Below are 23249 nucleotides of genomic sequence, written 5' to 3'. Positions count from 1 at the left end.
TAGGCACTGAAGGGCACGGACACACACACACGCATGCATGCATGCAACACTCTCACCGCGAGGACCTCACTTAGGGAAGACGAACCCAACCCACAGCTGACTGAGCTGGATTCCAGGTTCCCTCCGTCATCTGTAATGCCCTATCGGGCTGACCTGTCGCACTGGCCTCTCCCGCATTGGCCCTGGGCACTGTCAGTCTCAGAGTCCTGGTTTCTTCCCCTCTCCTTGCTTTGGGTGTTGGGAGAGGGATTGGGCAACAGGGAGCCAATCATGTTCTCCAGCAGGACATTTAAAAAAAAAAAAAAAAAAAGCAGCCAAAAAAGCCCCCAAAGAAGCCACTGAAAAACGCCCTGTTGGGGTTAAGCCACATCTTAGATCCCTGTGACACTGTCTGCAGGGAGCCATGGCTGCAGTGAATCCTCTGAAAAGCTTCCGAGATGAAGCAACTTGCTCCATCTGTCTGAGTTTTTATAAGGATCCCGTGTTTTTAGATTGCGGGCACAGTTTCTGCCAAGCCTGCATCGCCCAGTGCTGGGAGGGATCGGATACAGCTGTCTCCTGTCCTCAGTGCAGAGAGACCTTTCCCCAGAGGACCCTCAGGCCGAACAGACAACTGGGGAACTTTGTAGAAATAGCCAAGCAGCTGAGTTTCCAAACAGCAGCAGGAGAAGTTGGTGCAAGGTGCACCAGGAGCCTTTCAAACTCTTCTGTAACCAGGACCAAGTGCTCATCTGTGTGATCTGCAGAGAGTCCCAGGCTCACCGTACTCACAGGGTGGTCCCCACAGAGGAGGCTGCCCAGGCCTACAAGGTAGGAATCTGCTGTGCAGGGTAATTACTTCGGTTTGGGCATGTTTGCAATTTTTATTACAATGGCTTCTAAAGGCACCGAGATCAGGGCCCTTGTTGTGCGAGGCTCTGTACAAACACACAGACAGTCTAAACCAGTGGTCCCCAAATTTTTCCCCTCAGGCTCTCCCTTACCCTGGCTATGGCCCCCCACCCACAGCTGCGGTTAGGAGCTGTGAGTGGGGCCACAGTCAGAGGCTGGGGCCACAGCTGTGGGGGTGTCTTGGGGTTGGAAGTGGGGCTGCCGGGAGTCGGGGGCTCAAACTGGGTTTGGGAGCAGAGCCAGGGTCAAGACTGGGGCTGGGAGTGGAGCTGGGGTAGGAGCCAGGGCCAAGGGGGCCATAGCAGATCTGAGTGGCACTCCCTTCCTGCCCCTTGTGGGGGCTGGCCTTGGCCCTGCCATGCTCCCTCAAATGTTCCTCCATGCTCCAGTTTGGGGACCACTGATGTAAACAGTCAAGATAGACAAAGGCTGGGGATTCTGAAAGGTACTTAAGGTGTCTATACCCCAGATTTAAGTGGATAAATCTGGAGTTTAGGCACCTAAATGCCAGTTTTCGGCTCCACTGCAATCCCCAGAATTCCTGTAGGAGCCCAAAAAGAAAAGGAGGACTTGTGGCACCTTAGAGACTAACCAATTTATTTGAGCATAAGCTTTCATGAGCTACAGCTCACTTCATCGGATGCATAAAAGTGGAAAATGCAGTGAGGATGTTTTTATACACACAGAGCATGAAAAAATGGGTGTTTATCACTTCAAAAGGTTTTCTCTCCCCACCCCACTCTCCTGCTGGTAATAGCTTATCTAAAGTGATCACTCTCCTTACAATGTGTATGATAATCCACTTTTATGCATCCGATGAAGTGAGCTGCAGCTCACAAAAGCTTATGCTCAAATAAATTGGTTAGTCTCTAAGGTGCCACAAGTCCTCCTTTTCTTTTTGCAAATACAGACTAACACGGCTGCGACTCTGAAACCTGTCATTATGGAGGAGCTCAGACTCACTCAGTGCCAGTGTATTCAGGGTACAACTTCTTTCAGTGCCTGTGTTTCTGTCTCTGGGCATGTGCACAGCTGCCCCCCATGGCATCTGGCTGCCTGTCTCCTGGCCACACCCAGAGCAATCCATGAGCTGGGGAAAACCAGGCATTCTGCTTCTCTCCTCTACGGGGCCTGATCTGGTGGGCATGCTCGGAGACAAATCAAAGGAGTGGGAGGGAAACAGAGGCACAGAAGCGGCAGTGACTTAACCAAGCTCACAAAGCAGCTCAGTAGGAGAGCCAGGAATTAAACCCTGGCCTCCCCATGCCCATCCTAGTACCCTAGCCACTAGACCACACCGCCTCTCATCACTCCTGTCATGCAGTTCTCTACCGTCACATTACCAACATCTCAGCACAGCTGCAGACTGGAGGCGTAGCGCCCCAGCTTGAGCATTTCACAGCTGATGACCGCTGCTTTCAGGCGAGCCACAGGAAAATAACACATGGTCAGCAGTGTTCTCAAGGAGTTTGTTCTCTGCTACTTTCTGTCGCATAAGGTGCCCTGAAAGATTTCTGTTTAAGAAACAAAGGTTAATCTGCGTAACTTTTTCCTCAAGGAAAAACCAGGATGATGAATTCCCGTTTTCCCGGGTTTGCTGAAGGATGGTCACTTCGCTGCTCCTGAAGCAGAAATCATGGGCGACGGGTATGACGGGCCAGGGGAGGCACAGCCCTGCGTGGCCCCCTCCACCCCCAGACTCCCTCTTGCTTCCTGCCGGGGATCTGCAGCTCTTCCCCCGTGGCTGGTCTGGGGGGGCCTCTGGCAGAAGGGGCTGGACTGGGGGTTAGCCTCCCTGAACCAGTGGCTCACGTCCTGCCCATACAATCTTTGAAGTTTTGCAACATTCTAGGGCCCATGAAGCCCAAGTGGATTGGAACCTTAAAAAGCCTGTTGGACAGAGCAATCCCCTCGGGGCAGAATCCGCTGTGCTGTACGCCACTCTAGCTGTAAGGACGAAGTGGGCTGTAGTAGTGCCACAATAAGATTAAAGGAAGAAAATGGCTGATTCCCAGGACCATGTTGAACAAGCCCTTTCCCCCATGCTGAACAATCGAGCACAACATTTATGCACGTTGTGAGTGTGTTGGATTTTTAACCAGGAGTCTCTTTCTCCCAAGAGTTCATTAGGCACCGGAGTTTAATGTACTATTTTTTTTTAAAAGTGTGTTAAACATTCTTACCAAAACTCCCTTCCCTTTAAGTTGCTCAGCTTTAAGTCTCTGATGTCCAGCTTTCTTCATATAGTTTTCTCTGTCATTGCATGGGAGCAGGGCACCCTACCCTACACTGCTGCAAAATGGATACGACTTCAACCCTTTGCCCTGCAGCACTTGGAGGATTCTCTGGATGTAAAGAGCTGTTCTAGACAGAGTCCCTAGGTCTCTATATTAGGTCTGGGGCCCCAAAGGCTTCTCTCTTCCCTGGCAGCATGACATATACAGCATAAAAGGAAAGTAAGCAGGGCTGAGAATGGGGCCTGAGATGCCCAGCTGCCATGAAATGAACGGGAGCTGTGCTTTTAAATCCTCTCTGTGGCTCTGCAACACCTCACCCCCCGGGGAATTTCAGAAGAAGATCCTTCGAGCACATTTTCAAGAGCACCAACTGACTTTAGAGCCGAAGTCCCATTTGCAAAGGAGATTTAGGCCCGAATCCCCAAATGCACTTGGGTGTTGTGATGCTCAGCACTGCAATGCCTAACTTTTAGACACCTAGAAAATCACTAAGGACATAAGAACGGCTGCACTGAGTCGTACCAGTGGTCCATGTAGCCCAGTATCGTGTCTTCCAACAGTGGCCAATGCCGGGTGCCCCAGAGGGAATGAACAGAACCCGGCAGTTACCAAAGGAGACTCAGGGAGCTTGGCTTGTTTAGCCTAACTAAAAGAAGGTTGAGGGGAGATATGATTGCTCTCTATAAATATATCAGAGGGATAAATACCAGAGAGGGAGAGGAATTATTTAAACTCAGTACCAATGTGGACACAAGAACAAATGGATATAAACTGGCCACTAGGAAATTTAGATTAGAAATTAGACGAAGGTTTCTAACCATCAGAGGAGTGAAGTTTTGGAATAGCCTTCCGAGGGAAGTAGTGGGGGCAAAAGATCTATCTTGCTTTAAGATTAAACTCGATAAGTTTATGGAGGAGATGGTATGATGGGATAACATGGTTTTGGTAATTAAATATTCATGGTAAATAGGCCCAATGGCCTGTGATGGGTTTTTAGATGGGGTAAGATCCAAGTTACCCGGGAAAGAATTTTCTGTAGTATCTGGCTGATGAATCTTGCCCATATGCTCAGGGTTTAGCTGATCGCCATATTTGGGGTCTGGAAGGAATTTTCCTCCAGGGCAGATTGGAAGGCCCTGGAGGTTTTTCGCCTTCCTCTGTAGCATGGGGCACGGGTCACTTGCTGGAGGATTCTCTGCTCCTTGAGGTCTTCAAACTACAATTTGAGGACTTCAATAGCACAGATATAGGTGTGAGGTCTTTTTTAGGAGTGGTGGGTGAAATTCTGTGGCCTGCATTGTGCAGGAGGTCAGACTAGATGATCATAATGGTCCCTTCTGACCTAAATATCTATGAATCTATGAATTCCCTGTTGCCCAGTCCCAGCATCTGACAATCAGACAAGCCCTTACGGTTGCCAGCCTGTAATTGCCAGGATTTCCTCTGGAGCCATTTTAAAAAAGCTGGCTTTCCATCAGCTATCCTCCAGTCATCTGGTATAGTTTGGAACAACAAATCCTGAATTAGGCATTTGGGGGGAGAGAGGCATCCAGAAAAGCCAGCGTGCTAGCTGGGGAGACTAGCCCTCCGGAGATACTGATGAGAGGGGTGTGTCCTAAGCCCCAACTCCCCCAGAGTTTGGTGTAGGAATGGGCCTGTCTCTGATCCACACCTGGGAACCCCTCTCCTGGAGTTGAGTGGCTTAGCTACCTAAGCTGTTTCATGCAAGATGGAGTTCTGCACCTGTGTTGCTCCGCACAACGTGGCCGGGGAAGAATCATAGAATCCTAGAATATCAGGGTTGGAAGGGACCTCAGGAGGTCATCTAGTCCAACCCCCTGCTCAAAGCAGGACCAATCCCCAATTAAATCCTCCCAGCCAGGGCTTTGTCAAGCCTGACCTTAAAAACTTCTAAGGAAGGAGATTCTACCACCTCCCTAGGTAACGCATTCCAGTGTTTGACCACCCTCCTAGTGAAAAAGTTTTTCCTAATATCCAACCTAAACCTCTCCCACTGCAACTTGAGACCATTACTCCTTGTCCTATCCTCTTCTACCACTGAGAATAGTCTAGAACCTTCCTCTCTGGAACCACCTCTCAGGTAGTTGAAAGCAGCTATCAAATCCCCCCTCATTCTTCTCTTCTGCAGGCTAAACAATCCCAGTTCCCTCAGCCTCTCCTCATAAGTCATGTGTTCCAGACCCCTAATCATTTTTGTTGCCCTTCGCTGGACTCTCTCCAATTTATCCACATCCTTCTTGTAGTGTGGGGCCCAAAACTGGACACACTACTCCAGATGAGGCCTCACCAATGTCGAATAGAGGGGAACGATCACGTCCCTTGATCTTGCCTCAGGAACAAATTCAAACCCAGTTGAACACACTGAAGCAAGAGAGAGGAGAACTTCTGGAGTGGAAACAGGATGCAGAGACGCAAAGCCAGGAATATCTGGTAGGTCCCCATTGTTATGGTCCAGAAGTTACATCAGTCAGGGGTGATATTTCTCTCTGTGGGGAGAGCGTCAGGCCTTGTCTACACGCAGCACTGCTTTGATTTAGCTATGGCTACATCTACACGGCACACCGCTGGGGGCATCCTGTAGGGTATGTGTAGCTACACAGCACAGTGAGAAACAGGCTGTGTCCACACTGTCATGTGTAGCTACATGTGTGAATAAAAGACTCCAGCAGGGGGAGGCAGCGGAGCGGCCGGAGCCTTCCTCCACTCCCTGGAGCCTTTTCCTGTGGTGGGGAAAGGCTCTGGCACTGGGGAAGCAGCGGGACACTCAGTGTAGATGGGGGAGGCCCTGCTTGGGGGTGTATAGAGCCCTGTGTGTAGGGTTTATACCCAGAGGGTTCAGGCATATTGCGACTCTACTTGCTTAAGCCATGCCTCGCCATCTACACTGCTATTTATGCCCATGTTAGCGGGTGCATATAGTGTACGTCCTCTACACACCACCACAACATTTGTGTAGTACAGATGTACCTCAAATCACTTTTTAATGTAATGTCTTTGTTCTGGTGCAAGGCCCTCACAGGCAAACATTTTGAACCTAGTTTAATTTGACCCTAGTGTGGTGTGTAGGGTTCACCTTGTCCAGTTAAACTGAGATAAAATGTGCTAACTGGGAGCAAGGTCAAGCTCAGATCAGGGTTAGCTGTGATGTATTGGGGACCGAGAGACTTTGTCCGTTGGACCATATGAACTGGAACCATAAACTCACTGAACGTTAAATCTCACAAAATGAGGGTCAATCCATCCTCATGATTGTATCCACCCATTATATACCACACCTGAACATACCTATTATATGAACAACGCACCCTCATGTCTCAATGTCTGTACTTTGACCCCTTAACCTCTTACCCCCAGTCGGGGATATTGCAGAGTATGTATTCCTTACGCCACTCGATCTGAAACCGAACTTCGCTCCTCTTGACAATCCGTACATTATTCCCTGGTATCCAGAAACGTCTGCTCCAGGGGTTCTCAAACTGGGGGTCGGGACCCCTCAGGGGGTCGCATGGTTATTACATGGGGGGTCGTGAGCTGTCAACCTCCACCCCAAACCCCGCTTTTCCTCCAGCATTTATAATGGTGTTAAAAATATTCAAAAGTGTTTTTAATTTATTAGGGGGGGTCACACTCAGAGGCTTGCTATGTGAAAGGGGTCGCCAGTAAAAAAGTTTGAGAACCACTGTTCTGCTCTGTACCATTCACGTTTTTTTTAAAACATCATCTTGATAACCTCAAGCACTTTGTCTCTTGTTGAGACACCCTTGCAGGGTGTGATCATGTTTATCTTTGTTTATCATCCCTCTGGGCTGATTCCTCCACTGGCTTCCAGTTTCAACTCAAAGCACTGATCTTATTCCCCACACATCCAGCTACAAACACTGATTTCAGGGGAGATTTTCAAAGGCACGTATGGTGATTAGGTGCCTAATTCACATGGACTGTCAGTAGGACTTAGGCACCCAGTGGCTGTTTTGTATCTCAGAAATCTTCCTCCTGAATCTCCACCAGGCACAACTGGTTTCCTCTGGGACAGTGTAATTAACAGAATGCCAGATGAAACATGCAAAAGCTGGAGAAGAAGCATTTTGCATGGTGTGTTTTGTAACTGGTGTTTTATGTGGATAACCAGCAGAACCCTTTCCTTCTTCAGTCTTCTCCACAACTCTCTGCCAATGTATTTCTGATTCTGAGTCAGACCTCCCCCCTTCCAACCTTTCTGCTATTGGAAGATTCTAGATGATCAACAGAATATACTAAGCCACTCAGACCTGAAAACTCATCATTTTAGAGAGATTGGGTGCCATTTTCAGAAGTGTCTAAGTGATTTTGGAGCCTAGGGTTAACAATTTGCAAGTGGTTAAGGGCCAGATTCTCAAAGGTATTTAGGGGCTTAAAATGCAGGGAGAGCTGTCCTATTTTCAAAAGTCACTTTCAAAGAAACTTAGGCTTCTTAGCATCCAAAGTGACCTTTTGAAAATGGGAACTGGAGGCGTACGTCCCGAAGGCACTTCGGAACATGTTGTTCATTCAGGCCAGCTGAGAGACTGTCAGGCATATTCTCCTGAAATCTCAACCATGTGTTTGTAGTAGGTTGATATGAAAAGAGGGCTCTAAGAACTGTTCCTATCAGGGACATGGGGAGAGTCTGGGATGTCCAACTTTCTCATTTGTGAAAACCGGATGCTGAGCACTGGAACCTGCCCTGTGCCCTGCCGCCACTTTCCCTCGAGGTCCCGCCCCCCACTCCTCTGTCCCTCTCCCACTGTCGCTTGCTGCTCTCTCCACCTCCCTCCCCCTGCCAGCTGAGCAGAGCTCTAGGGGTGTGGTGGAGGTGACTGGGGCAGGGTGGTAGAGGGAGAGCCACGCTCCAGGAGTGGAGGGGTGATTGGAGCAGGATGGGGGAGATGCTGCTACTTTTCTCCCCCCCATGGAGCCATCCCTGAGTGCTCCTCCAGGCTCCAGCAGCAGCTGCTGCTCTTCTCGCCCTCTGGTGGTGGAAGCCAGTTACTGTGGGTAACCGGACTTCTCATGTCCAGTCAGCAGTGCTGACCGGACACTGCCAGGTTTCCCTTTTGACTGGACTTCCCAGTTGAAAACTGGACATCTGGCAACCCTTGTCCTTGATCTGTCCTTTCCTGTTTGTGTCCCTTCATTATAGGGAAAGATAGAAGCTGAGAGGCAGAAGATCATGTCTGAATTTGAGCAACTGCGGCAGTTCCTGGATGAGCAAGAGCGACTCCTGCTGGCCCAACTGGAAGAGCTGGACAAGGAAATTGTGAAGATACAGGATGAAAATGTCACCAAACTGTCTGAAAAGATTTCCCGTCTCGGTGACTTGATCAGTGAGATAGAAGAGAAGTGTCAGCAGCCAACAAGTGAATTCCTGCAGGTGAGACAGTTAGAGACACCCAGATCCCTGCCCAGGGAAGGGAGAGATTCTGATTGATTAGCTTTGGAGTTTATTAAGTTCTTGGAGAGGTCCTACTCCACAATGGAGACTGTCAGTGTGTCCTTTAGCGAAGTGAGGGAAAACAAAATGTGACATTTCTAATATTTCCAATGTGGAAACAGTTTTGCTGTTTTAAAGGCAGATGGTTCAGGCCTTTTTGAGACATCCTGTGTAAGCCCCTTCATTTTCCGTTTAAACCAATTTTTACCAAAAAATTTCTGGGTTTTACAAAAAAGTATTATTGAGGTTTTTCTGATTTTCATCCTACTTTTTTATCATTCAAATATATACAAAAAACTTGTTTTATTAAGAAAATACAATACATTGCATGAGATCTCTGTATTCCGATAATACATTAGTCTGTGTGAATATGCAAAGCTGCCTGCTGAAGAAAGAACGTATTGCTCTAGCAGATGCACACAATAAACCAACAGGCACGCACGCAAGCTCTGAAGTGCGTGTGCGTCTGAACCTACTGATAAATCACACGCCCACCAAGTACACATTTCAAACTGTTAGTAGACAATGGGTTAAAGATTTGACGCACTAAAATGGGAAGAAAATGAAAATCTACATCAGAATACATTTCAGAACACAAGGAAGTATTCAAAAGGGTTAAAGAAACAACAACAGGAGAAAAGGATGAAGTTGAGCATATGCGCTGCAAATGGTGTGGCCCAATTATCGAAGGTGAATATTTATAGACTAATCGTTCTAAGGAAAGCTTTTGCTACGGTCTCCCACAGCATTCTTGCCAGCAAGTTAAAGAAGTATGGGCTGGATGAATGGACTATAAGGTGGATAGAAAGCTGACTAGATTGTCGGGCTCAACAGGTAGTGATCGATGGCTCCATATCTAGTTGGCAGCCAGTGTCAAGCAGAGTGCCCCAAGGGTCAGTCCTGGGGCCGGTTTTGTTCAATATCTTCATTAATGATCTGGAGGATGGTGTGGATTGCACCCTCAGCAATTGCACCTGCAGATGACACTAAACTGGGAGGAGGGGTAGATATGCTGGAGGGTAGGGATAGGATACAGAGGGACCTAGACAAATTAGAGGATTGGGCCAAAAGAAATCTGATGAGGTTCAACAGGGACAAGTGCACTTAGGACAGAAGAATCCCATGCACTGCTACAAACTAGGGACCGAATGGCTAGGCAGTAGTTCTGCAGAAAAGGACCTAGGGGTTACAGTGGATGAGAAGCTGGATATGAGTCAACAATCTGCCCTTGTTGTGAAGAAGTCCAACAGCATTTTGGGCTGTATAAGTAGGGGCATTGCCAGCAGATTGAGGGACGTGATCATTCCCATCTATTCGGCATTGGTGAGACCTCACTTGGAGTACTGTGTCCAGTTTTGGGCCCCCCGCTACAAGAAGGATGTGGAAAAATTGGAAAGAGTCCAGCGGAGGGCTACAAAAATGATTAGGGGGCTGGAGCACATGACTTATGAGAAGAGGCTGAGGGAACTGGGATTGCTTAGTCTGCAGAAGAGCAGAATGGGGGAGGATTTTTTGATAGCTGCTTTCAGTTACCTGAAAGGGGGTTCCAAAGAGGATGGATCTAGACTGTTCTCAGTGGTAACCAGATGCCAGAACAAGGAGTAATGGTCTGAAGTTGCAGTGGGGGAAGTTTAGGTTGGATATTAGGAAAAACTTTTTCAGTAGGAGGGTGGTGAAGCACTGGAATGGGTTACCTAGGGAGGTGGTGGAATCTTCTTCCTTAGAGGCTTTTAGGGTCAGGCTTGACAAAGCCCTGGCTGCGATGATTTAGCTGGGGAGTGGCCCTGCTTTGAGCAGGGGTTTGGACTAGATGACCTCCTGAGGTCCCTTCCAACCCTGATATTCTATGATTCTACACCAGTAACCTGTTTGTTCAAATGAAACGTTTTATTTGGGGATTTCAGATATATTGTTTTCTTAAACTCAGGGGGGCCCTTGTGCTTTGAGTTCTGTTTTAGTTCTGCAGCAAACCACAGGGATGAACAGAATTCAAAGCATTCATCTACTGAATACTTTTTCTCCCTGTCTTTCCATCCACCAAAACAAACCCCGATATTTAACCAGAAAACTGAATAGTTTTCTGCACTGATTTGCACCTGTTTTTATTGTGGTTATAAACACTGATAAAATCCCAGGAAAAATTAACTAAAATAAAAACTGAAAATGAAGGGCCCTAACGATATGAAAGCAATAAAAGGCACAACTCCACTTTCTAGGAAGTGAGAGATTAGGAAAGCAAAGTTCTTTGCAGGGCCTATTAAGAAATGAGAATGAATCCAGCTTCCAGAACTGCTGAGCAGAATTGCATACATGGAGAAAGGCAAACGCTCTGGACACAGCAGTTGCATGTGGCAGTCAAGGATTCATGCGTCTGATCAGTCTGTTTGAGCAAATGCCATAGAATTTAGAAGGAGAAAACCCACAGTCATGGTGTGTGCTTAGGGGTCCCATTCCATCGAAATCTGTGAATGGACTTTTGAAGTTGCTAACTGCAGAGAACTGCATCTCGAGCTCAACTAGGGATGGCAAAGCAAGTCCCCTGCAGAGCAGGAGCGATCCGCATCTTGTGGCACTTGGGACTGAACTCTTTTTCTCTTTTCTAGGACATCAAAAGCACCTGGAGCAGGTACGTGACTCCTTCCCACTCCCCCTCACGCATCGTGGTGCTAGAAGGGGACTTTCCCCCCAGGGTCAGATTTTGCAGGGCATTTAGTCACCTGAGACGTAGCTAGGCACTTGGTGGGGTTTTCCAAAGCAGCTAAGCGAGTTAGGCACCTCCCATTGTGATCAGTGGCAGTTGGGAGCCTGACTTGGTTAGGTGCTTTTGAAAATCCCAGGAGGCACCTTTAAAAATCAAGCCTTAAGTGACTTGCCCAAGGTCATGCAGGGAGGCTGTGGCAGAGCAGGGAGTGGAACATAGGTTTCCAGAGTCCTACAGCAACCCCTTAACCACTGGAGCATCCTTTCCCATGAGATTAGGCCCTTCTCTCTGAGGGGCAGCCTGTGGACCCCTTACTCTCTTTAACTCCCATTGGAGGAGCTAGGCATTTAAAAACGCCAGTGAGGAGATGAATTGTCTCACCAGTGGGAGTTAGAGGCTCTCATTGAGCCCACAAGAGAGCAGCCTCTGGTAGCTCATTCTCAAGAAAGAAAAGATTTAGGGTGTTTCCCCCTTCCCCCCCCCCCAGGTGTGAGAAGGTGAAGTTCGAGAAACCAATGGCTGTGTCACAGGATGTGAGCGAGAGAGTTGGCGTCTCTTCCCAAAGAAATGTTTGTCTACAGGAGGCTCTGAAGAAATTCAGAGGTAACTTAACAGTTATTTGGGCTCATGATATGGCGATGGCACATCGAGATGTGCCTCTGACTGTGGAAGGAGATGGACTCTGGCCTATTAGTTCTCAGCTCGTCACAGCTAGACGTCTGTGGGTGGGATGGGGAGGGCTCAGGGCTGATGCCAGTTTGCCAGGCCTCCACTTGGATTGTCTCAGACCCAACCATGGGTGTCAAAATTGGCCACTCAGCATTTTAGAGACACACAATCGCCAGATGTTTTAGAAAATGTTGAATTTCACCTCCATGGCTGGGATTTTCCAAGGGACCTAAGGGATTTAGGCCCCATCTCTCTCTGACTGTCAATGGGAGTTGGCCACCATGTGGCCTCAGCCCTTTTGAAAATCCCAGACTCTGTACCTCAAGTTCCTCCATCTTGAAAAAGGAGGAAATAATGGCCAACCTACCTTGTTGTGCTAATTAGTGAATGCCACCGAGTGCTTTGAGATCATTGGAGTAAGGCAGGAGATGGACGATATATTTTGGACGATGATTTCACTTTAGTTTGGTCTCACTGGAAAGGTCTCCCCATTCCGATCTGCCTCTCGTTCTATGGTCTTTTCCTTTGGGCTGTCTCTCAGAATTACAGCACGGTTCCATGCCGTGCTGCGACAGCCATGTCAGCCCCAGGATATTAGACAGGGTGGGGGAGGTCATAGCTTTTATTGGACCAACTCCTGTTGGTGACAGAGACAAGCTTTTGAGCTACACGGACCTGAAGAAGAGCTCTGAGTAAGCTCCAAAGCTTGTCTCTCTCAATCACGGTTACATTAATTAACGGTAGAAATGTCACCAGAGTCAAGACAACATGAAATCACCTCTCTTCCAATCCTTCCTTTCTCTTGAGACCCGGCCCTATGAACTGAGCCGAAATGCAGAGAGAAAGGGTATGGGCTAGATTCACAAAAGGACTTGGGGTGAGGGGGTCTACTTGCCATTTTAGGCACCTCAGTCCCAGAATCAGACCACAGTGGGATTCACAAAGACCCCCACTCAGCTGCAACCAAACCTTGTAGGTGCCTAAAATTACTCATCACCTCTATTTTTGCGGTATTTTTCTCACCCACTGGGTAACAACGTTGCATATTGGGAAACTGAGGCATATATAGGCTTCATTAAAAAATTGAAAAAAATCCCAGTTTCTCACACCCTCCTAACAATACCTCCTTGATGCCTGGCGGGAACCATGGGGAATTTCCTGCTCAGCTTCAGCCAGCAGGCAGCTCCCCAGGACTGACACTCAGGGCCCACCCCAGCCAGGCTACTGGGGAGCATGAGAAATGGTCCTAGCCTCCCCCAGGGCTGAGCTCTGCCCATAAGGGTCTGTCTGCACTGCAGAGTGAACCCTGGGGCTCAGCACCCAGGTTAGCCTGGGCTGGTGCAAGGAGCCATGCTGCTGAGCCTGACCTCACTCACTGGGTCCTCACGGGTGCTGCTGTGGCTCTAGGACTCTGGGAGCACATCCCCTGGCTGACCAGCTATTCTGAGTTTCTTTCCCAGTGATTCGTGGGGTACCCGGTCTGTCTTTCACAGGGGAACTGGGGGGAAGGCACTGGAGGGCTATTTTCCCTCAGGTCAAGCTGGCAGTGGCATTCGGGGGGAGGCTTTTCACCTTCCTCCGCAGCATGTGGCTGCGGGTGATGTGCCAGGATTATCTGGGGGTATCTCACCGAATCATTTCCCTGCATTGCGGGGGCCTCGGGCACTGGTGACCCTCGGTGCCTCCTCTTCTCTGCCTGTGGCACGTCAGAGCACGGTCAGCTGTAGGCTGTCAGGCTTTGGGCTAATATTGGTTGTTGGGTTAGGTGGGTGCTGGGTGGAGTTGGTGGCCTGTGATATACGGGGGTCAGATTAGATGACCTGATGGTCCCTTCTGGCCTCAGACTCTCTCACTCTCAGCACTGGAGTGGTTTAGCCTGCACAGAGGTGCCGACTTCCCCAGTTCCCAAGGGGGTGCTTGACCCTTGCTCTGCCCCGGGCCCCACCCCCACTCCACCCCTTCCCCCAAGCCCCCACCCCTGCCCCATCTCTTCCTGCCCCGCTCCATTCTGCCCCCTTCCCCTGCCTCTTTCTGCCCCCACTCCTCCCTCTTCCCCCCCCCCCAGAACCTCCTGCCCACCACTGAACAATGGATCCGTGGCAGGAGGAAGGCGCTGGGAGGGAGGGGGAGGAGCTGATCGGCGGGTGGGAGGTGCTTTGGGTACTTAACACTCTCCTCCTGCCTCTCTCCCCTCGTGCAGTGCAGGCCACTCCGGATCCAGACCTGGGGATTCCCTGTTCCGTCGTGTCCACAGATGAGAGTGTGGTACAGAAATACCAAGACACGGGATATTTAGTGACACAGAACAGGTTTTACCCTGCTGCCTGTGTGCTGGGCTATAAGGGCTTCACCTCAGGGAGGTGTTACTGGCAAGTGGAGGTGGGGAACAAACGTAATTGGGTTTTGGGCATTGCCAAAGAGTCTGTGATACATGAGGGAGCGAAAAGCCGTACACCAGAGGAGGGGATCTGGGCTTTGCAGAGTACAGGGAATGAGTACTTGGCCCTCACCTCCCCTGAGACTGCTCTGGCCCTACCTCATAGCCCCAGTAACATTGGGGTTTATCTGGATTATGAAGGGGAGAAAGTTACATTTTATGACGTTACATCTTCTGGCAGAGAGCCGATGTTTACTTTCACATCCTCTTTCACTGGGAAGATCATCCCCTTCTTTGGGAGCTGGCATGTAGAATTTGAGTTCACTGGTAAGCATACCGTTATGTGTTCACTGGCCGACATATTGTTAATCCCTGTGACCGAGGAGTAGGGATCACTCAATATGAGCTATCTAAAGTAGAGCAAAGACACAGGTAATATATAAATTACAGCTATCACACTTTGCCATTCTAATCACAGTCTTGCCAGCCTGAAGCATTCAAAAACTGTGTCAGGCCCCCCAGAATCATGAGATTGGCTGCAACATCTTTTTAAATATTGTGTCATTTTCTTTGCCTTCTGGTTTCCCAGCTTTTGGGGTGTTCTTGTTTCCGATTTTCAATCTTTGCTACACAAACGTGAAGGCTGGAAATGTATCTGTAGTATAATCTGAGGTTGCCTTGCAATCTACCTACTCCAGCTGCCGGGACTTTAAGAAAAACACCAAGTGCTGCGAGACTCACAATAAAATGATGAGAGAGGACAAGACTGACTTGCTTAGCATTATACTAGTGAATGGAGTTTCCCGACCCTCTTACATGCCTGTCTCTGTAACTCTGTGATCCTCCAGACACACAAAGACTGGCCAACCAGCAGACACCAGGAGCCACTCTAAGGGTCACAGCAGAGCCTGCCTCTGGTAGAGCAGGTCTACACTTAAAATACTGCAGCAGAACAAATGCACCGGTGCTGCTCCGCCGCTGTAATGCTTAAGTGAAGATGCTCCTATGCCGACAGGAGAGCTTCTCCCATCAGTGTAGTTAATCCACCTCTGAGAGGCGGTAGCTATGTCCAGGGGAGAAGCTCTTCCGTCAATATACCGCTGTCTACCCTAGGAGTTCAGTCGGTACGACTGCGTTCACTGAGGGGTGTGGATTTTTCACAGCCCTGAGCGATATGGTTCTACCAATGGAAGTTTATAGTGTAGACCTGGCCTAAGTTCTGACTCATTTCAGGTCATCCATCAAAGTCCTCTGCTCTTTCCTTCTGAATATAAAAACCATAGTGGGGTTTCCCTCTCCCTCCAATTCCCCAGCTTAATGCTCCTATTTTGCTCGTTTAGTTATTTGGATGCTGTAGATTCAGATGAGTAAATTCACAGAATAAAGTTTATTTCAATCTTCTGGTCTTGGATTTTGTCACAAGGGTGCTAGATCTGTACGGCTCTGCCCTGAAAGGCTAGACAGACCCACCAGCAAATGCCTTGAAGGGGCTTGAAGAAAAGCAGCTGGGTAACTCTAAGCGAAAGCTCTAAAAGCAAAGCTTGAGGAAAGAGTAAATAAAATCAAAGCATCAAGCGATGCTTTCCTCAGGCAAGAAAAGAAGCAACAACATCCTCGCTGTGAAAGAAATCTGTTGTCAACTTCCAGCTGCGAGGAACAGAAGGAAACTGGCAATAAAGTAGCCAGCTCACATCATCAACTGCAGTAATATTATGGGCTGGCACCTGGCCGTACCATGGTGCTGCAACAGCGTTTCTTTCCCAAACCAAATTATCCCTTTTTCTTTAAGTTCACATTCGCAGTCTGAGTGGCTAGAAACCTGATCCACCACCTGAGGGCAGAGGGAAGGGTCAGGGGTACAAATCTGGAGTCATTTGGTCAAGGGGTGCGTGAGATGCAGCCCCTCCCAACACGAGCTGTTTCCAAAACTGAGCTAGGCTGGAATACCAGCAGAATCCTGGCCAGGGCTGGGTGAGGGAGACTCCCAGCACACCCTTTAGCTGGCCCGGGGCTGGAAGGCAGAAGAACTCAATCTCTTCTGCGGCGGTTTCTCAGCAAAAAGAAAAGGAGTACTTGTGGCACCTTAGAGACTAACCAATTTATTAGAGCATAAGCTTTCGTGAGCTACAGCTCACTTCATCAGATGCATATCGTGGAAACTGCAGCAGACTTTATATATACAGAGAGAATATGAACCAATACCTCCTCCCACCCCACTGTCCTGCTGGTAATAGCTTATCTAAAGTGATTTCTCAGCAGTTTGTCTTGGCTGAGGCATCGCACCCTGGGGGAGGTACCTGTGCTTTGCAGATGTGGTAAGAGGCTGCAGAAAGTGAACTCAGACAAAGCTGGGACGATGTTTCATGGATTCCAAGGCCGGAAGGGGCCACTGTGATCTTCTAGACCAATTTTCTCGTCTCCTGTGTCACACAGGCCACGGCACTTACCCCAAATAATTTCTAGAGCATCGTTTTGATTTTTTTTCTGAATCTTGATTTAAAACTTGTCAGTGACAGAGACTCTGCCACGCCCCTTGGCAAATTGCTCCAGTGCTTAATTACTCTCACCATTAGAAACGTACACCTTCGTGCCAGGTCTCCGTCAAATACAGCAGACCCACACCTCAATCACTGAACCCCGCGGCCTTTGGAAATGAACCTACCAGCTCAACTAGCCACACAGGCCAGTGGTGCATGGCCCAGCTGCACAACACTGAAACAAGGGTGCAGTTGATTCAGGCTTGGATCATGGCCTAGACACCCAGCCCGGGGACTGGGGGTAGGGGAGATAGAGGAGAATAGGTCAGCTCTGTGCATGTCCCAGGCACACAGCAGTGCGAGCAGGCTGGGAGAGCCGACAGCCGGCCGACTGGGGACATGGCAGACACACAGCGCTGAGAACGTGCAGAGTTGGGGCATGACATGGACATAGCACTGACGGGGCGGGGGGAGCTGCAAACAGTCATGCCTAGTGCTTGGCAGAGACACGTGGTGCTGGAAATGGGGTGGGAGCAGCCACGCTCTGTGCATGGTGCAGACACGCAGCGCTGATAACACAGAATCAGCTGAGACTGGGGTGGCTGATGAGAATGGGCAGGCTCGGTGAATGACACAGACTCTGTACCTCAGTTTCCCCATCTGTAAGCTAGCTGGGCTCTTCCAGGGCAGGGCCAACCTCCTTTGGCTTGCTTGGAGGACAAGAAATAAGTTTGTGTTGTACAGGGCTCTGGCGGGGGGTTCATGTTCACAATCACCCCCTGTTGGGAAGTGAGGGGAGGGCGCGGTGGGGTGCATCAGAAAGGAGGACACTGCAGGGTTGTGCTTGGTGAGATGAATTTTGGATGATCTTCATGTGGCCTTCACTCAGAGTAGCGAGGAAGGGAAATTGCATTTTGTTGCAACATTGTATCCCTCTGCAGAGCCATCCTTGGAACCAGACGGGTCGCCAGCGGTGCTCCAGTCACTGCCCTTTTCCCACCATGGTTACATTACATGTTCTGGGCCCAGGTGGCTGCTTCTCCGAGGCCCCCTCAGTCTGTCCCAGGATGCCCCCTCCTGCAGCTGGAATAGAGAAGGGAGCTGGCAGACTCTGTGTAACCCCTTACCTGTACAATGCAGGGGTCCCAGGACCAGTGCCCCTCACATACACTTTCCTGGGCCATTGGTCCTCTGCCTTGACCTGGGATGAATCTCTCTCTAAAGGGGAGAGGGGAGCTCTGTCTGCACGGTCCATTGAGTCCCTGACCTCTCCGCTGAGCCTCACACAGAGGGGCACGATCAGTGGAGAGTTTGCTGGTTACCTCGGCGTGTGATGGAGACGTCTACACCCCGGGAACCAGGCTGAGATCCCAGCGCATTTCACACAGCCCCCTGAGCAGCTCCCCAATGGACTTTCAGCCACTGCCCACATGGACAGGATTTGGGTTATTAAACTGAAACAGACCAGCCAGAAAGAAGCATCTTTACTTGGTCCCAACCCCAAGGCTTTGACACTCACTTTGTTTCTCCCCAGAACAAGGGGTTGGGGGATGGCTGAATCTTTCTCAGGTGCCTCTCTGAAGGGAATCCAGAGAGAACTAGGTCAGATATAAGCCGAGCAGGGGAAAAGAGGGGAGGTGGGCAGTGGGGCCAGGAAGATGAGCCCAGGAAACTCCTAGATTCATAGATTCATAGATATTAAGGTCAGAAGGGACCATTATGATCATCTAGTCTGACCTCCTGCACAACACAGGCCACAGAATCTCACCCACCCACTCCTACGAAAAACCTCTCACCTATGTCTGACCTATTGAAGTCCTCAAATCGTGGTTTAAAGACTTCAAGAAGCAGAGAATCCTCCAGCAAGTGACCCGTGTCCCATGCTACAGAGGAAGGCGAAAAAGCTCCCGGGCCTCTTCCAATCTGCCCTGGAGGAAAATTCCTTCCGGACCCCAAATATGGCGATCAGCTGTTTACAGATCCTGTTTACAGATTGGCCTTAAGATGTTTGTTTGGGCCTGCAGAGCTATGTCTTGCTGCCCCATGGCTGTTCACTATTGCCTAGTCTTACTAAGGCTGCTCTGCAGCTGGATGGAGTAATGATTTTGCATCTGCCCACGTAGTGCTCACTGGGGCCTCGCTGGTGTAACTGTTTTCTCTTTTCCCCTGGCTTTCTAATAAGTTTGTCTTTTAAAAATGCCAGCATCCTAATGGGGATTTTCTGAGCTGTAGCTGACACTAGAGTTTGACAACATTAGCTCCAGCATTCAGTCAAGCTTTTCCCTGTGAATTTCACAGCACTCCTAGGGCATGCTGGGTTACAATTCTTACCATAGCCTGCAGGGGCTGTAACTTTAACTATGGCCTGATTCCAGCTCAGCAAATGTGAGTCTCTTCCAGGGTGTGGGGAAAGCCCAGTGTTTACTATATATGGAGTTTGTGTCCCCAGCAGAGGTTGCATGGGATCCAGGAACAGCTCACCCGCACCTTAACCTGTCTGCAGATCAGAAAAGTGTCAGACATGAACACACATGACAGGACCTGCCCAACAATTCTGAGAGATTTAATTCTGCTGTGTGCACTGGGCTCTGAAGGATTCCCAGCAGGGATAGTTGTGGGGGGGATAGCTCAGTGGTTTGAGCATTGGCCTGCTAAACCCAGGGTTGTGAGTTCAATCCTTGAGGGGGACATTTAGGGATCTGGGGCAAAAATTGGGGATTGGTCCTGCTTTGAGCAGGGGGTTGGACTAGATGACCTCCTGAGGTCCCTTCCAACCCTGAGATTCTATGATTCTATCACTGGGAGGGGGAGGTGGGGAATGGGGAGAACTGGACCATTGATGTGGCCAAAACATCAGTGAAGAGAAAGAGATGGTTCTGTGTAAAACCTGAAGAGGGCATCTGAGCTCTGAGGTTCTGCTGGAACCAATTCCAGGCTCTCACCTCCCCCATGGACCTCTGTGACTCTGAGCATAAGACTCACAAAGATCAGGGTTTATCGGGGAGAGTGGCACTTTACGATGCTGAAAACAAGACCCCAATCTTCATGTTCAATTATTCTTTCACTGAGAAAATCTTCCCTTTCTTTTTTCTTCAGCCTCCGAGATCATATCTTAAAACTGTGCCCCTGAAAGCCAATAAATGGATTTCATTGGGTGTCATTTTGTCCCTACTGTTTACACAAGTCTCCAAGTTACTAAACTGGAAAGAGAAAGGATTTGAGCAACATTAAAAGAAAGACTCAGATTCACAAAGGGACTTAAGCAACTAAGGCCTGGTCTACACTAGAGAGTTAGGGCGAAGTCTGGCAGCTTACGCCGACCTAATAATGTCAGCGTCCATACTACAGTGTACCTCCCACCGACCTAACTCGCCTGCTACATCGGCTGAATAGCTCCACCTCCAAGAGAGGTCCAGCACTTACGTTGACATAGTTAGGTCAACGCAGTGGCAGTGTATACGCTGCGTTGCCTACATCAGCTTAAGTGGCCTCCAGGAGGTGTCCCACAATGCCCCATTGTGACCCACTCTGGTCACTGTTTTGAACTCCGCTGCCCATCAGCCAGGGTCACAGGAACAAGCCCCTCCTGTTTAAGGACTGGGAGTTTTTGAAATTCCATTTCCTCTTTGCTCTGCATGGAGAGCTCACCTAGCAACTGCCCAGCTGAGCAGGCTCCAGGCTCCCAAAGCTCTGCTGCCGGCACCGCTCAGGGGGTGGTGGAGCTCCTGGGTCTGTGGGGAGGAGAGGCTGTGCAGGCCCGGCTCCGATCCAGCGTAGAAATGTGGACGTCTATGAGCAGATTGCTCGGAGCGTGGGGGAGAAGGGCTAGAAGAGGGTCCCGCAGCACTGCCATGTGACAGCCACGGAGCTGCGCCAGGCGTACCAGGAGGCGAGGAAGGGAAGCAGTCGCTCTGATGCGGCTCCACAGACATGCTGATTTGACAAGGAGCTGCACGCTGTCCTCTGCGGTGATGCCGTGCCACCCCCGAGCCCCATAGGTACCGGAGGAGTTGGAGTCATGGGCCACCACAGCCAACCCTGAGGATGAGAATGGGAGACAGACAAACAGGGGGTTGATTTTCAGATTCAGGGCTTAAATTCAGCTGGAGCTGTCCGGAGTGGAGCTCTGGTAAATATTTTCAACCCCGATGGAGTTTTTATCACATATTGGAGGAGGGCATGGGGGGTTCCGCGAAATACACTACAAGAATTTAAACCCTGATCAGATTAAACTCTGTGTTCTAATCTGTAATGGACTGAGACTAATAAAGAAATAACACCGCCTTCATTCTGGGGTTTACAAACACTCGCCCTGAGGTTTAATGCTGTAGAACACATTTCCCAATCACAGAGGTACTTTATTTGTGTCCAGATTTAAAATACAAATGTCACACTCCTAGCAAATGGTGACAGGAATGCCCCCATCTGTCATAACGCGCTGCCCCTGGACCAGAGCATGAGGAAAGGGAGAGGTAGCATTACTGTGATAGGGGAACCCCCATCATCTTGCTCTGTTACCCCTGGGCCAGGAGATGGGGAAAGGTAGAGGATGGGGAAAGGTGACAGGTAGCAAGTTGCAATGGGAATGCTCCCTCTGGACAGCAGGATGGGGAAAGGCAAAGGCAGCAAATTGTTTCATGGCAGTAAAAGGGAGAATAGAGATGTCAGTAGCAACTACAGGTCACAAATTCTGCAGGCAGCAGTTTGTAGCGTTGAGCTAACAACTTCAAATGCCTTGTTCCAAAATTTTAAGTAACATTTAACTTTTAAACGCCTGAACAGCAAATGTAACTTTTCTTGTCTGCAGAGTAAACACTGGCATTTTTGTCTGTTTGAATAATCAAAGTGGTGCTTTCCGTGCCTTCTTGGCTGCAAAGATTTGAACTGCTTCCTGCTGAAGGTCCACCATCTGGGCCAGCTCATGCTCTGTTGAGATGGTTGCAAGGTCGACCAGCCTCTCCTGTGTCATTGTGGAGCACAGATGTGTTTTTATTAACTGCAGCTTGGAGAAGCTGCGTTCTCCACTGGCAACTGCTACAGGAAGTGTTAGAAGTATGCACAGAGCAACAAAAGCATTTGGAAAGAGGTGGGTCATCTTCTTTGTGCACATATATTCCAGGACAGCCTTTGGAGTTGATCCTGCTGAAATGTATCTTGAAAGGGCTTTCAGTTCATCACCTAAATCACTCGCATCAATATCGCGCATGTCATCATGTGTCAACACTGTCTCTAGTGCCCTGCATTGCTGGTGTAGGTCTTCTTCAGGTACAGTGAGGAGTTTTGGAATATCATACAACATCCCAAACATACTGCTGTGTTCCTTGAGCTGCATGAAATGTTCTTCAGCTGACTGTATTGCACAATCTAGCACCTGGTTAAAGAATTCAACTTTGAATTGTTGTTTGGGGTCTCTGATGGGATTATCCCGTGCCTCGTCATCAAAATGTCTTCTTCTGCGGTGACTCTTGTATCCTTGAATGGGTGGGAAAATAGCTTCAGTGTCAAGTTCCTCTAACAACTTCTCTGCACTTTTCAAACATTTTGAAATCCCTCATCTGAGCGGTAAAACTGTAGGTATGACTTTGCTTTGTCCAGTTGTTCCATTGCTCCAGATATGTCAAAGTCAACACCTTGGAGTCTCTTGCTTACAACATTTATTTCAAACATTATGTCATGCCACAACACTAAGCTGCACAGAAATTTGAAGTTATGTATGTTTCTGGTGATTCCATTTCCCTCTGCCACTGTTCTCCCACAGACAGTTCCTGTCATAGCATTATCCTCCATAATAGCAACTATGGCATCATCTGTCTTCCCAATTTGGTGTTTGATAGGCTTTATCGCCTCCACTCGACTTTCCTATTGTGTGGCTGTCACGGAGTCCCTGGGTGATGCTCTGGAACTGCTCCCTACGAAGCCAGTCAGGACTCTGGGGAAGTCTCCTTTCTGGGAGCAGACTGTCTGCAGGACACACAGCTCACACAGCTTCCACCTTCCTGGATCTGACCTCAGAGCATTCAGCATCCTCTGCCACTCCGTGCGCTTCCCACAGCGAGTCCGCCCAGGCAGGCTCCTGGGGAAGCCAGAGGGTCCTGCACTCCAACTCCACAGTCAGACGTGACTCTCAGCCAGCCAGTAAAACAGAGGTTTATTAGACGACAGGAACATGGTCTAACACAGAGCTTGTAGGTGCAGAGACCAGGACCCCTCAGCTGGGTCCATTTTGGGGGGCAGTGAGCCAGACAACCACGTCTGTACTTCACTCCATGTCCCCAGCCAGCCTCAAAACTGAAACTCCCTCCAGCCCCTCCTCTTCTGGGCTTTGTCCATTTCCCGGGCCAGGAGGTCACCTGATTCCTTTGTTCTCCAACCCTTTAGTTCTCACCTTGCAGGGGGGAAGGGCCCAGGCCATCAGTTGACAGGAAAC

At 49.3% G+C, this 23249-nt stretch overlaps 1 protein-coding gene and 1 pseudogene across 2 annotated transcripts in view; one reads left to right on the top strand and one right to left on the bottom strand.

The window, feature by feature from the left end:
* LOC311530631 (C-type lectin domain family 2 member D-like) overlaps positions 1-23249 on the bottom strand; it is a gene marked incomplete at both ends in the record, with an annotated part of 432554 nt that overhangs the window by 190407 nt on the left and 218898 nt on the right.
* Positions 356-15717, top strand: LOC311530573 (zinc finger protein RFP-like; annotated as a pseudogene). Its single transcript, XR_014714572.1, has 6 exons — positions 356-810; positions 5484-5579; positions 8308-8538; positions 11202-11224; positions 11787-11902; positions 14169-15717. The product of XR_014714572.1 is annotated as a zinc finger protein RFP-like (transcript).

This window comes from Lepidochelys olivacea, assembly GCF_965140295.1.
Source record: "Lepidochelys olivacea isolate rLepOli2 genome assembly, chromosome: 14".
Classification (NCBI taxonomy): domain Eukaryota; kingdom Metazoa; phylum Chordata; order Testudines; family Cheloniidae; genus Lepidochelys; species Lepidochelys olivacea.
This window is presented reverse-complemented; position numbering and strand designations above follow the sequence as displayed.